At 35.3% G+C, this 16,069-nt stretch overlaps 1 protein-coding gene and 1 non-coding gene across 3 annotated transcripts in view; both read left to right on the top strand.

Moving 5' to 3' along the window:
• Positions 1 to 16,069, top strand: part of DIAPH2 (diaphanous related formin 2) — a 997,375-nt gene that overhangs the window by 834,422 nt on the left and 146,884 nt on the right. The gene's annotated exons all lie outside the window — the stretch shown is intronic.
• TRNAD-GUC (transfer RNA aspartic acid (anticodon GUC)) lies at positions 1,140 to 1,210 on the top strand. The gene has a single exon. It is a non-coding gene; the product is annotated as a tRNA-Asp (tRNA).

The following is a 16,069-nucleotide window of genomic DNA, read 5'->3' as shown; positions in this document are numbered from 1 at the left end:
CTTCTCTTCTCCTTCTGGGACACTGATGTTTCTTAAATTGGTATGCTTTGTTTTTGTCCATCATTTCCATGAGTTCCAATTCACATTTTTCCATCTTTTTTGTCATTTGCTCTTTTGTGTGTTTAAAATCAGTTGTCCTGTCCTCTAGTTCACTTATTCTTTCTCTTGCCTTTTAAAATCTGCTGTTGTGTTTCTCTAGTATATTTTTTATTTGGTGTACAGCATTTTTAATCTCTGGGATATTTGCTATTCTATTTATTCTTTCATTTTCCTCTTTATGTGCTTCTAGTGTCTTCTTGATCTCCTTTATGCCATTAGCCACCCTATTGATTTTATTTAGTAGAATTATATGAACATCTTGATTAGTTATCCAAAGTCTGTGTCTCTTCTGGCATTTTAATTTGGTCCTTAGGCTGGGCTATGTCTGTCTGCATCTTGATATGCTTGGTGATCTTCTGTTGCTTTCGAGGCATGTAAACATCTTGATAGGGTTACTTTAGAAGTTGATTTCCTTCAGTAGTCTAAAACTTTGTATTTGCAGGACAGGTGTGGAGCAGGTGATGGGAGCAGGGCAGGGTAGGTGGGGATTGAGGACCGGATGCAGATGGATGGGTCTTAGGGGTGGTGGGGTGAGACTGTGCTTTTGATTGGGAGAGGTGGGTCAGGCTGGGACAAGTTTGCATGCATGTGCGAGGCAGGAGGACCTAGGGAGGGGGGTCCGGACATGGGGTGCTTGGAGCCTGGTGGGCAGGTTCAGATTACAGGGTTCAGGTGTTTGGGGTCTGGGGGGCATCACAGGTCATGGGGTGTGGATGGCACACATAAGCATGGCATATTCAAGAAACACAGCTTGGCTTACTTCCTAGTCCCAGTTTCCCTGTCCGTGCACTCCTGTGGACTCTTCCACTTTTGCAGCCAGGGCCTCCTTATGTGGTGTAGAAGACCCTTGCACGTCACTTATACCCTAGAATTGCCACCCCGGTCACCTTCTCATACCTTCTCTAGCTGTTCCTTGTAGCACGGGTGAACTTGACCTATCCTATTCCACCAACTTCCCTGAACTCCCCTCAGGGTAGTGTATTTATTTGATCACTGCTTGTTGATACTTCACAAATACTTCAAAAAGCTATTGAGGGGGTGCAAGGGTAGTTCAGTGGTAGAATTCTCGCCTGTCATGTGGGAGACCCGGGTTCGATTCCCGGCCTATGAACTTCCCCAAAACAAACAAACAAAAATTCATCAAATAGTGCTGCAATAACAGTATACTCACATGGAAAAAGAATGAAATGTGACCCCCGCCATACAGCATGCAAAAAAAAAAAAACTATGTGAAAGCCTTTTCAGTATATTGTATCTAAAGCTGTCTTTGAAGTTTGAAATTTGAGGGATGAAAGGATAGAAATTTCATTCTACATCACTGTAAATGGAATTTCATTAGAGCTGAATATATTTTATGGACTAACTGAAATATCCAATGTATGTTTCCTTCAAATGACCTTTATACCCAGTAACATTTAGGCTTGACAAGTAAAGAAAATGCTGAGTGTATATAAAAGACAAAATATAACTATTTGCCATTACTCTGATACTTGTGACTATTGTACTTGCATTGACTGCCACTTCTTTTGTTATTCTCAACTCATATCTGTTTGTTCCTCTCCCATGTAGCTACTTAGAGGGCAAAATTCCTAATACTTACTAGGGAAAATAGAATGACAATTACAGCCTACTGTTTAAGCTTTACCTATATTCTCATCAATATTTTCAAGTGTGTCCTGTAAAACAGGGACTATACAGGAATTTGTGAATCTTTCTAGGATACCATTAAGTAATTACTTGCTTTAAATTTCTCACAGATTTACTCAGGAGAATAGCTCTTTCTGATGTTTATGAGGTTTTATCCAGTATATAAGAATATCATAAAAATTTTGAACTGTTTTAGGGACTTCTGGAATTCAAGATGGTATTTTTCTTACAGGGTAGGTTTTAGCTTGAGATTTCTGGGTTTACTGGTCTTTTCCATTGTTTGGCTAGCAGATATGTAATATGCAGCAAGCATTACAGTACTCTCTGGGCAACGAACAAGAATTTTTTTTTTTCCATGCATTATTCACAACTCTGCAGTAGTTTCAGTAAGTCAGTGTATATCCTGGACATAAAGAACTGAATCTACACAAAACAAGGATGTGATTTCCATATGGCTTTTTATTGAAAGTTAATACTACCGTGCTTAGTTTTCACCCTTACTGCACAGTTATAATACTTATTAGATCTTTAACAGCTTTATGTCTATTGATCAGAAGCATACATGTTTATCTTGTTATATAATTAAACTGATAGATTATCCACAAATATTTGGTGCTAACCTATAAAGGGAAATTTATATCAGGAAGGGTAAGTATTAGGACATAATCCAGATTTTCTTTTAGCTATGTCCATGACATCATTTCAGTTCTACCTTAAGTGGTAGAACTTAATGAGAGATGACTATGCTTTGTAAATTATATTTCTAGATTTAATTTATTATACTATCAGTATATAGTTGTTTTTATTTATTTATTTATTTTTTGCATGGTCAGGCACTGGGAATTGAACCTGTGTCTCCAGCATGGCAGGAGAGAATTCTGCTTGCTAGGCCACTATGGCCCACCCTATAAATGTTTTTTAATTGAAAAGCAAAAGGTCTTTTTAGAAAAACTCTTCTAGTATGTAGATTTTATTTTCTAGTATGTAGATTTCATTTTCAGGTCTGGATTTAATTGTACTGTCCTGCACCTATTAAAGGACATTAAAACAAGCTCAGTTAATAGTTCTAAGGACCCACAATATGAAGGCACCTTAGTGCCATATCCTTAGTGGCTGGATATAACAAATGAATGAGTATTGGGCCAAGTCAGAAAATAAATTTAGAAATGAAATTCCAATATATTCAATTTCTAAGCAATCAATAAAGGATTTTGTTTTTGTTTTTAATTTTTAATTTTGAAATAATTTGAAACTTACAGGACAGTTGCAAAAATAATACAAAACCCATAGAGAGAACTCCAACCTATCCACCACCCAGAGAACCAGAACCATTACTTTTAACATTTTCTCACATTTGCAATATCATCCTGTCTATCCCATCTATCTGTCCATCTGTCTGTCTGCCTGCCTGTCTATGTCTATAGAGATGTTTCAAATGTTGAATTCAGGTGGGATCCGGATTGGGAAGAACAAATAGGAAAAAAAAATTTAACTTTTATTTTTATTTTTTTAGTTGCCATAAATAGTATTGATCAGTTTGCATGGCTTATTTAGAACTGCAACTTACTGGTAGAAGATGTAAAGCCCTGAAAAAATATGGTGGTCAAATTGAATGCTATCCACTCAGATTCTGGACATTACAGATTATCCTTGTGCTTCCAATTTCTTAACTGTTTTCCTTCTTACCATGCTTTGTGTTCCAGGAGTCTTTTGCACACTACGTTCCATCTTCCCTCCTGCTGCTTTAGAAGTCCTTTGTTTTATCTATTTCTCTCTCTCATAAACAGTCTTTCCCACCTTAGTTGTCTTAATCTGAAACTCCACACATTAGCCATAAGTAAGAAAGACTAGGGAGAAAAGAGTAAACAGTTGTCTCAGCATGGTTTGAGTCTATTTTATGTTCTTGAGTTTCAGCATTCTGTCTCTTTAAGAAAAACACAAGACTGATAATACTTACTGTTCCAAAATAAGTCCTCTCATTTTATACAAAATGTATAATTTTGTGCCCGGAAGGGGGTGCAGTAAAGGGCCATTTCAAAGGGATGAGAGGAAGATCTCTAGATGGACTCTTGGTTTCCAGCCATTTTGGAATTACGACCACATCACCACTGGAATTTATGAGTACTTGTGATAGTAAGACATCAATTAGATGATAAACCATATCACTATGTAAATTATTTCATCAATTAGTGTAAGCAATTGTGAAAAGACTGCATAATTATTTTTCTCTTAAAAACTAAATTCTAAAAAAACCTTAAGGGGGAAAATATATTTTCATAATAGTTCCTCAAACTACACTACATATTAATTTACAGCTTGACAGGTATGAATGTATTCAATGAAAAAAAAATCTGGATTTCAGTGAGTAGAGCAGTTTGGTAGGCTTAGTATTTTTTAGGTTTGCTCTCTAAATTCATTCAGATAAAGGATTAGTTCTTACTAGAACAGGTCATAATTAAGTTCTATTCTAAGGAGAAGTTTATTATTAAGGCCTATGAAATAAATTTTTTTAAAAAAACTACACTTCCCTTATAAGCTAACTGATATGTTAATTTTTTCTCAAATATTTTGAAAATATACACCTATATTCATTCACTTCCTTTGTTTTTCTCTTTTAACTTGGAGGGTAAATTCAGTACAAGTGGGATTCTACAGCACAAGCACTTATCTGTTCACCCAAACCAAAGTATGACCCTTAGAAAGTAGCTTCATTTACAGATAATGATTTTTTAAATCTAGTCATGTGAAAACATTTTTAGCATGCATTATGCATAACTTTAAACTACCATTTAACTTTCATTCTTTACCATCAAATAGATTTTGTTCTCCTAGTTAATGGGGTTATAAAACATAAATGTGGCAAGAAAGAAGAAAGGATAAGAAGCTCAATTTTGAAGTATGGCTTCTTTTCTGGGCTCTGCAACATATGGCACATGTCCTGGAATAATTGAAGGTAAAGTGGGTATTCAATGGGTGTAATTCATCACAGAGCATCACTTCCTAACTGTGCATCCAAGATTGCCTTTGTACCAATTAGCTATGACCTTTTCTTCTAGCTTTGGGGTAGGAGACTATTAGAGGCAACTGTTTCTGAAACATTTTCTTTCTAATATTAGTTTAAGCAAATTTCCTTACAGAGCTAACTATTTTTTCATGACTTTTTTTCTACTAAGCTGCTTCTTTCCACTAAGCTGTTAAATCTTTCACAGAGGAATTAAACATAATGATTCTAGAAACATTAATAGCTTGTGCCCTTTACTGAGTGTCCTACTTCAAAAATATTGCAGCTGTACAGGTATTACATGCCATCATTTCCTTCTATTTCTCTCTGCAGGGAAATTCCAGCTTTAAGGTAGAGCCATATTCTTTTATTCCTCAGCTAGATCTCAAAGATTTTCCTTTTCTAATGATGTGAATGCTTCAGTCAGGTTTTTAAAGGACATTGCTTCTTCGTCACTTTATTTCACATCAGTTGACTATACACTTGTAGGAATAATGGGACTGGGCAATAAAAGAATAATTATCAGTCAATCCATCCTATCAGAAAAACAATAGAACATGGGCTGTATGAATTCTGTCAAGAAAAGTCATTTTCAGAGATGAAGCACAGCGTGGAAAGAAAATGCCCATAGGCCATTAAATGTCAAAAATGCAATTAAATGAAAACAATCCCCTCTTAATATTTTTCATGGTAGCTTTGGTCATGGGACTTCATTGTTGCCCAATGAAAAGATTTTGTTTGACCAGCATTTGGGGTAGAGAATGATAGGACTTTGTTGTGGCCTTGGCTTTTTTTTGCTTCTTACTCTGAAATATTTCTTTTGCATACTTTTTATACTTTCCTTTCCTATCCCACTTGTCATTTTGTTTGTTTTCACTCTGAATATCATACTATTTATGAAATGGTCACTACTTTTGAAGTTATTTTACAGGGCTCTAAATTTTATTGAGAAGAAAATAATATCCTAAAAATAGATAATCAAAAATTAGAGTTCAATCCAATTAATATTTTTATTCTGTTCAAATAATGGAAAAAGGCAAACTTGACTTATTCAACTTTAACATCTAATTTGAATCTTTTGTACATGCTGTCTTGAAAGCTGCTAACACTTCTTAAATTTGAATAGGAGAGAACAAAATAAACACTACAATATTAATTAATCTTTTTTCACTAGCTTTAAATTAATTTTAAGATTATGCAGCACCACATCTTCATTACTAAGTTGAGAAATTCAGTGTGTATTCCAAAGTGTCCTATTCTTTTAACTCCTTAAATAATGTCAAGATTCTGTATCAAAAGAAAGAAGAAAGTAATATGTTGTAGTATAAACATTTTGTTTTGTTTTTATATAAACTAACATAAAGCTAAAAATTCTTTTTTTTCAAATTTATGAGTCTTTTTAAAGGGGCTAATAGAAACAGAATTCACATCAGTAATTTATATTACTGATTACTAATGCCTTAAACATTTAGGGAAGGAAAAATAACACTTTAAAATAAAAAGAAGTAAGCCTACTTTGAAAAGATTATATACCATTAATTATTTTTATAATTTATGTTTTAATGAATTTTTAGTTTATATAAGCCAGTTTAGAAACATACAAATATATTGACTTGAAAATCAGTTTTATTTACTCTAGCCCTGATTATAATTCATGGTTAGCACTAGAACCAACTGGCAATTTGAAAATCTCACTGATTTTTACTACTATTTGTACCTATCTGTGTCAAATGTACAAATGAGAAAATAATAATCAAAGGACCAATGGCTTAATATAATAGCTGTTGTGCTCTAAATATATTTTATGCTTTGACATTAAATGTCTCTCATGCCTTGATATTTACTGTCAAAAATCTGCTACCAATTTCTAATACTATTTAACAGGGTTTGTTGGTCCTTTGCAAGTACTATCTGCTACCAACAGTATCTTTTAATTTGTTTAATTTCATACATTTCCTATGTTAATTTTTTACTTTGGAATTTTTTAATACCAGATTTGTGCTTAAAATAGAAAAGCCATCTACTAATAAGATTTACTCATATCACCTAAGTACTACAGAGTTGTCCCAGATGTAATAAGGGGAGATAAAGAAGGGATCACAGATGATAAATTTGCCCTGCTTTCTCTACAAAGTTATTACTACAAGCTTTAAGACTCAGCTTTTATTGATAAATATAGATATGGGTTATGTAAGGAAAGTCTGTGCCTATTTATAATAGCATTCAAATCTGGTTTTAGTAATTGCTTGAAGCCAAACAGCTCCACTAGCAGTCCCAAAGCAATCTGAAAACAGGTATTTGTTGCATAATCTGTTTTTATTGCATATGCATTTTATTTTATGGTTTTTGTAATTAAAGTAATAAAACTAAATAATATTTCCTAGTTAACTAGCAGGTAAACAACTTTGCACAACATAATTTTATTTTATTTTATGAAAGAACTGATGGTCATTCAAAAGGAAGATTGTTGGGGAGGGGAGAAAGGGTAGTATTTTCAATTGATTACCAGACTTTTAACCAGACAATTCCTATTATAATCTTAGGGAATTTCTTGTGACTAAATCCCCACTCGAATGACAAGCAAGGATTGAGGGCTGCAGCCAAGGGAACAAAGAGCAGTGGCCGGGGACTGGTATCTGAATGTGCTCTACCATGGTGCCCTTTAGAGGAGTCCATTGTGCCATGGGTCAGCATCTCTCACCACTGCTTATGAAAATACTCAGCACTGAATGAGGCCATATGTCTTAAATTCTACTTACTAAAATCGTTTATGCAATTTCAATTGGCTATGGTAAATATCACGTACAGTCCTTAGCATTATGTAACGTGGTTAAGCCTACAAAGCAGCTGTCTTTTTTTTGTTTTTAGTGGTTCAAGTGATTAAGTATTACGTGACTATCAGTTCAAGTTTCTTGAGTGCTGTGGTATTTGATTAAGGGTGGTAAATAAACATTATCCTTTTTTAAAAAAGATTTTTATGCTATTCTTCAAATTCTGTGTTGCCTGGAAATAAATAGCAGCTATAGGACCCTTTTATTTCACTAAAATACACCTGTTGGTGAGGCCATATAAATCTGCACTTTGATGTTAATGGGAAGTTACACATGAAGGGGTAAAAATTCTTGAAAATATTATAAAATCATGTTACATAATTCAGTTTTTATGATAGCTCAAACCAAAGAAACATCTTGCAGGTATCATGAAAAAACAGCAATTTCATATGATCTGACCTAGTATTATGCAGTATAATATTGAAAAAGTTAATATTGAAGCAAGTGCATAACAGCATGGAACAGAGATGTGTAAGCAATTAATTCTTCTGAGGAGAGAGAATGCAGAAAATTCTACATGTTCATGAAAAATAAAATTAAATGTGGCCCTTTTGTGACTATGTGGATGTATGCTAGGAAGATGCTGGGTCAGACTCATGCATCACATTTATGGTATTTGGTAGCATTGCAACACAGTAACAGTTCACCTCTGAAAATTCAGCTATTCCACCAAAATTACCTACTGGAAAGTGACTTAGCAGGCAGAGTTCTCACCTGCCATGCCAGAGACCCAGGTTCGATTCCTGGTGTCTGCCCATGCAAAAAAAATATTATTAAGTAAGAACAAAAATATCCCTGAATAGACAGAAGGAATATGATCAAGTCCCTAAACAGCACGTGGACTCATCTGAAGAGCCTTACAAGAGTCCCTCATTCAAAATCTCTTTACTCTTACATTAGACATAGTTCTATCAAATTGATGTTTTGTTTTTACCCCCCAGCAAATAGAAAAAAGCATACTAGAAGGGAGGAATGAAGAGGAGTTATTTTAAGACCTACCGGCACCATTAAGTGATAGCAACTATTCTGATTGCAATGAAGGAAATGAATTAATTATCAAAGCAGATAACATCTTTAAAAAGCAAAAGTATAGGTTACAAAAAAGATATGATTGATCTCACCAATATGATGATCTCAACTATATAAAATATATTTATACAGTTATACATTTGCTTATAAAAAGTTGGATTAAATGCACCAAAACCATAACAGTTTTTTTGATATACAGTGGTATTATGGGTGATTTTTATTTATTGATACTTTTCAGAATATTCTGTAGTGACTAGAAAAAGTAAAATAATTTCAAAATAATGTTTTGAATTTTAAAACTTTAAATATAGAGCTGAGGGTTCTGGGTAGCTGAGATTTTTATTGTACATTTTTCTATTTAAAGATGAAATTACCCTGCAGCTATTTGGCCTATTAAATTATGCAATATAATTATGTCTAAACTTTCCCTCCCAAGTGTCCATAGTTATTTATTGAGGCATTATTCTCAAATGACTGGTAGAAACAAATGTTTAAGTGATGGTGTTTATTCTTTTGTAAATGGCCCAGTTATATGCTAGAATCTATCATCTTTTCTCTGCTGTAAGGCTTGTGCTTTTTGATGTTGCCCTTATTGATTGACCTTGCTTTTTTCCAAAATATTTACATTTTTCCAAACTATTAAAATCAAATCAGGGCAGTGTGATGGTGGTTCAGTGGCAGAATTCCCGCCTGCCATCCCAGAACCTACCCATGTAAAGAAAAAAAATCAAATCATAAATTATTCAAGGTATTTGGAAAGTTTACTGAGAAAATTTATACACTCTAAGAATATAGTATTAAGAAATGTATCTCTTGGAGCAACTAGAAGGAAAAACCTAAAATTGTGGAACTCTAACCCATACCATCCTCTAAACTCTGTTCTATAACTACTTTGAAATTTATTGCTTTTTTGCATATAACATTGAATAACAAATGTTTTTAAAAAAGAATCATATCTCTGGTGGTGATGGTAGCACAACATTGTGAACATAACTAACAGCACTGAATAATATATTAATGTGGTTCAAGGGAAATTTTAGGTTGTATATATGTTACTAGAATAAAATTAAAAGAAAAACGTAGGACTGTGCAACCCGGTGAGCACTAACGTAAATGATAAATGATAGACTATTGTTAATAGTACAATTATTTCATTAATTTTGATACTAGGGTGGTATATGAGAAGTCTATATTTTATGAGTGATTTTTTTGTAAACCTAAAACTCCTGTAATTAAAAAAAAAAGTATCTCCCCTGTTAATAGTGGTACAATTGAAGCACAATTGTGCTACTATGGTAGTTAGGTTCAGTTATCAACTTGACCAGGTGAAGGTGCCTAATTCTATTGCTGTAGATATGAGCCAATGGCATGTGAACCTCATCTGTCACTGATTACATCTGCAGTTGGCTAGGAGGCATGCCTGCTGCAGTGAATGATGTCTGACTTGAGTGGCTGGTGCTTAAATGAGAGAGCTCAGTGTAGCACAGTCCAAGCAGCTCAGCATACCTCGTCTCAGTACTCGCAGCTCAGCCCAGATCTTTGGAGATGCAGAAAGGAAATCACCCTGGGGAACGTTGTTGGAACCAGAGGCCTGGAAAGAAGGCCAGCAGAGACAGCCCTATGCCTTCCCACATAAAAAAGAACCTCAGTTGAAAGTCAGCTGCTTTTTCTCTGAAGAACTGTACATTTTTGACTAAATAAATTCCCTTTTATTAAAAGCCAATCCATCTCTGGTGTGTTGCATTCCAGCAGCTAGCAAACTAGAACAGCTACTCATGCCGCTCCTTTTAAAAACAAAACAAAGCAAACAGTAACCACAAATGAAATAAATACTAAAAAGGGATTCATTGCCCTTGTGAAAAAATCTCACATGTTATTTTCATCTTTTATGTATGAAGTATGTTTGTAGAATTTGGACCTCAATTACTGCCTAGCAATCTCCTTATTTGTTGTTAACTGAACCACACACCTTCATTATTGTTCCAGATTTTCTCTACTCTCCTCAAGTCTTCAAACTCAAACTCATACCTGTCGATCTCAGTAATGAACTTCTAAGTTCCCTCAGTTTCTCTTCCTGAGGCAAACTAATCTCACTCTTCTTACCGCCTCCAGGGTCATATTTCATCAGTTATTCTGTTTTTTTCCTTCTTAATATCCTGCTTTAAATTGACTTTCATTTTTTCTGCAGAAATGCTCAGTTCCTCTTTGTACTTAAAAAAAAAACTTCAATGATAAATAAACCAAACAATAAATAAAAAAAAATTCCCCAAACTGCTATCCTATGTCTAGCTGGGGAGAAAAGACATGGGTATACCAAAGAAGTGAAAAATAAATAAATTATGTCTCTATCTCTATGTATGTACAATGTATGAATTGTTTCATCTGAAGTGAAGCCCCTATGCATGTCAGTGCTTTTTTTGATTTCTTTTACTTATTCTTTATTTTGAAATGTTCAAGTCTATGCAAGATGATATAATATAACCAACCTCCCTGAACTCTAAACCCTGCTTCAACAATTATTTCATGATCAATCTTGTTTTATTTATACTGCTAATCTTGGTTATTTTGAAGCAAATGCCATTCACTGCATAATTTTAATATGTAGGTATTTCAGTGTTTATCTACAAAAATATAGTGATTATTTTAAACATAGCCAAATACCATTATCATATCTTATGGGAGAAAAAAAGGTCCCTTAATGACAAATATCCATTTAGTGTTCACATTTCTCTCCCTGATTCTCTTACGTTTTTTTTCTAGTTTGACTTAGGAACTATATAAAGCCCATTCATTATTATTGGTCAATATGTCTCTTAAGTGTCTTTTAATATATGGGACCCCCCTTGTAGTATCCATTGTTGCCTAACAAACTGCCCAAAATATGAGTGGCTTAAAACTATAATATTTATTATCTCACAGTTTTTGTGGGACTGGAATTTGGGAGCATCTTAACAGGCTATTTCTGTTTCAGCATCTCTCATAAGGGTGCAGCCAAGATGTGGGCTAGGGCTGCTTTCATTTGTAGGCTTGGCTGAGGCTAGCAGATCCACTTCTAAGCTACTCAGGTGGTTTTAGGCAGGAGCCCTCAGTCCCTCTTTCTGGCTTTTGGCAGGAAGGCTCAATTCTTTCACCCTGTACACCCCTCCACAGGACTTCTTGCAAGTCCTCACAGCATGGCAGATGGCATTCCCAAAAGCAAGTGATCTAAGAGAGAGAACAAAGAGGAAGCCACAATCCCTTTTATGTCCTAGCCTTGGAATTCACATGCTTCTGTCATATTCTATTGATCACACAGACCAATTCAGAAGTAGTCTAGGAAGGAACTATACCAGAGTATGAGCACCAAGGGGTGGACATTACTGGGGAGTCATCTTGAAGCTGGCTAGTATACCCCTCCATCTCTTTATTGTCTTGTGATGTTCTGTTGCTATTGAAGTGAAATGACCAGATCATTTGTCTGATAGAATCTATATTTTGCTTATTGCATCCCGGTGGTGTCATGTAACATGTTTCTTTGACCTTACCCATATTTTCTATAAGTTTATAGTTGTATATAGTGGCTTGATCAGATTCAGGTTCCATATTTTTGGCAAGACACCCTTATAGTAATTGGTATGATGTCCTTTTAAAATATAGAACATGAAGCCTGGTTGACTCTTCTTGGTATATTAGCCGCCATTGGTGATAATTTTTTTATATCCATTAATTAAAACATAGGAAAATCTAATTCTATCATTCCTTCTTTAATTATTAGTTAAAATATTTCTATAAAGACCAATGTCTCTTCTTCTACTATTTGGTTACTCTGAGGTATATTTTATATAAGGAAGGCAGGATAAATTTTTGATTCTTTCCATTCATTTACCAGTTTTCAAAATAATTTGTTGACACCATAGCATCTTCCAAAGGTGAAAAGTGAGATCTGGGAACCATCATGGATATGATGAAGCAAAATGTCCAGGGATGAGTCCTTAGCATGGGGATTTTGAAAAAGCTTCCTAAATGATTCTGATGTGCTCCTCTATTAACTTTATCGGTCTCCATACCCAATGTCTGGTTTAATAGATATAGAATAGGAGCCAGAACTCTAATATATATATTTTTTAATTCTCTACGTAATTCTCTTGATCCATTGAGTTTGGGCAACACTGCACTAGACTATACTTACTGTGGATACATGCATTTATACTATTCTTTCATGACCTGGGTTTCTCAAGTTTGCCCTTCTACAACAGACTGCTATATTGAGAGTCTACCTAGCACTGTAGTTTGAGCACAGGCTCCGGAGTTAGACTGCTGGGGTTCAGGTCTTGGCTTTGTCAGTTATTAGCTTGTTTACCTTGAGGAAGTTAATTACCTCTCTTAGTTTTCTCATATATAAAATCGAAATGATGGTAGAACTCAGTTCACAGTGTTTTTAAAAAAATTTTTTATTAAGATATCGTCACATACATATAGTCCATCCAAAGTATACAATCAGTGGCTCACAATTTCATCACATAGTTGTACATTCATCACCATAATCATGTTTAGAACATTTGCATCACTCCAGAAAAATAAATAAAAAGCTCATACAGCCTATACCCCTTACTTCTCCCTCTCATTGACCACTAGTATTTCAATCTACCCAATTTTTTTTTTGCACCTTATCCACACCCCATTATTTATTTATTGTCCTTTTTTAACTCATCTGTCCATACCCTGGATAAAAGGAGCATCAGAAACCATTTTCACAATCACACAGTGACATTGTAAAAGCTATATAGTTATACAGTCATTTTCAAGAATCAGGGCTACTGGAACACAATTCAACAGTTTCAGGTACTTCCTTCTGGCCTTCACAGTGGTTTTGAGGATCAAATGAGTTAACACTTGTAAATGGCTTAATAATGGTTTCTTAAATATATAAATTTTATCTTCCTGGAGAAGAGTGATCCTTGAATATTTTTTGATAAAAAGCTAGATTTAGTGATTATTATTTTTCCATCATTGTTATATTCGCTGTCACTTATTGAGTGTTTCACATGTGCCAGGCATGGTGGATTACATATATTCTATAGTTCACTTACTCTTCATAACAAACCTACAAGATTAGCAATATGATTTTACGTATTAGGAAACCAAGTTTCTGAGAAATTATGTAACTTGTCCAACATAATAGAGTTAGTAAGTGATGGCATAGTGTAGCATTTATTAAAGAGGCAGCATAATGATTAAGAGTGCAGAAAGCTGTCTGGGTTCAAATTCTGGCTCTACCACTTCCTAGTTACACTACTTAGCTTCTGTGTGTATCAGTTGCCTCATATATAAGATAAGGATAATGGTAATACCTACCTCATAAATTTGCTGTGAGGATTAGATGAATTAAAACTTATGAAGCAGGGCAGGCTACGGTGGCTCAGCAGGCAAGAATGCTCACCTGCCAAGCCAGAAGACCCGGGTTCGATTCCCGGTGCCTGCCCATGTTAAGAAAAAACTTATGAAGTACCTAAAAGGGTGCCTGACATGATAAGCACTTTATATGCCCTCTCTAGTTATTATTAATTATTATCAATTATTTTTATTAGTTTTGGTTTCAAGAAAAGTAAGCAGTAAAGAGGGAGAGGTTTAGAGTACTAAGGAAGAAGGGAATAAATATAGGAGCTTTAACCTTCAGGAGGGAAAAAAGGACAACTGACTCTACCATAAAGATGAAAAGGATCGAAGATAATTGGTGTCTAGCAAAGACAGATGATGAAATTCGTGGGAGATAGACTCATTCTTAAAACAAACAAATCAAGATCAGCTTTTAGGAGTAAGCCAAGGAAGGTAGAATTTGAAGCCTGTGGAGGCAGAAAAAAGTTGAATATGCTTTGGGGATTGTGCTAATTTCTTAGGGCTGCCATAACAAAATTCCACAAACTGGCAGCTTAAACCAACAGAAATTTATTCTCTCACAGTTCTGGAATTTAGAAGTCTAAAATCAAGGTGTTGACAGGGCTGTGTTCCCTCTGAAGGGTTTCAAGAATAATCCTTCTTTGCCTTTTGTTAGTTTCTGGCGGTTGCCAGCAATCCTTGGCATTCTTTGGCTTGTACCTGCATCACTTCAAACACTGTCTCTATCTTAACATGGCCTTCTTCTCTTGTGCCTTCTCTATGTCTCTGTATCTACATCTCTCTCTCTCCTTATAAGGACACCATTTGGATTTAGAGCCCACCCTAATCCAGTAAAATCATCTTAATTTGATTACATCTGCAAAGATTCTATTTTCAAACAAGATTCACAGGTACCACGTGTTAGTACTTCAACAAATTGTTTTGGGGACCCAGTTCAGCCCACAACAGAGTGCACACAATAGACACAGCCAAGTTGAGTTTTGTCAGTACTTAGTCATAATTCAGTTCCACATGGCTAAGGAAATTAATGTCTGAGGTAGGGGGATCCTGGATTATTGGAGGGATTAGCCAAGCAGCCTAGGGAGGCCAACCAGTTTGAGCATGTTTGAATGGGATGGTGTATTAGTTAGGGTTCTCTGGAGAAACAGAATCAATAGGGAACACTTGCAAATATAAAATTTATAAAAGTGTCTCATGTAACTGTGGGAATGCAAAATCCAAAATCCAAAGGGCGGACTGTGAAGCCAACGATTCTGATGGAGGGTCTGGACGAATTCCGCAGGAGAGGCTCGCCAACTGAAGCAGGAAGAGAGCCTGTCTCTTTTGAATCCTCCTTAAAAGGCTTCCCATGATTAGATTAAGCATCACTCATTGCAGAAGACACTCTCCTTTGGCTGATTACAAATGGAATCAGCTGTGGATGCAGCTGACATGATCATGATCTAATTCTATGAAATGTCCTCATGGCAACAGACAGGCCAGCACTTGCCCAACCAGACAAACAGGTACCACCACTTGGTGAAGTTGACACATGAACCTGACTATGACCGATGGTTATGATGGTAAGTAGAAGTGAAGGAGCATTGAATTCAGGAGACTTAGATTCATTTGCCAATTCTATTAACTAGCTTAGATGACCTTAACTAGGTCACTTGACCTTTAGATCTCAGTTAATTCACTTGAGAAATGAGAGCACTACATCAATTTATAGCTCTTAACTCCAGAATTTATGACCCTAAGGAGTAATCCTAGGTACTAGCTACAGTAGGAAGGAGTCGACTGAAATTCCAAGAGTGATGGGAATATCCAGGGAGGTTGGGATGTGGGTTAAATAAGAGTGAAAGTAAATGAGGGAACTCACGCCACTCAGGTTCAATCTTCTCAGCCTTTAAACTTTTTTCTCCTTTGTTCAAAAACGTTCTTAAGACTACTTTGCCATTCTGAGGGGTAACAGATAATGTGGATATTGTGAATTTAATAGGCTATGTTTGACACCCCCCCCAAAAAAGGAGGAAATGATATTTTAGTTCTACATATCCAAAATGTTGATTAACACATCAAAAATAAGCAGTTTGTTCTTTGAGAG

The sequence above is a fragment of the Tamandua tetradactyla genome, chromosome X, assembly GCF_023851605.1.
Source record: "Tamandua tetradactyla isolate mTamTet1 chromosome X, mTamTet1.pri, whole genome shotgun sequence".
NCBI lineage: Eukaryota > Metazoa > Chordata > Mammalia > Pilosa > Myrmecophagidae > Tamandua > Tamandua tetradactyla.
Note: the sequence above shows the minus strand (reverse complement) of the source record. Positions and strands in the feature narration are given on the sequence as shown.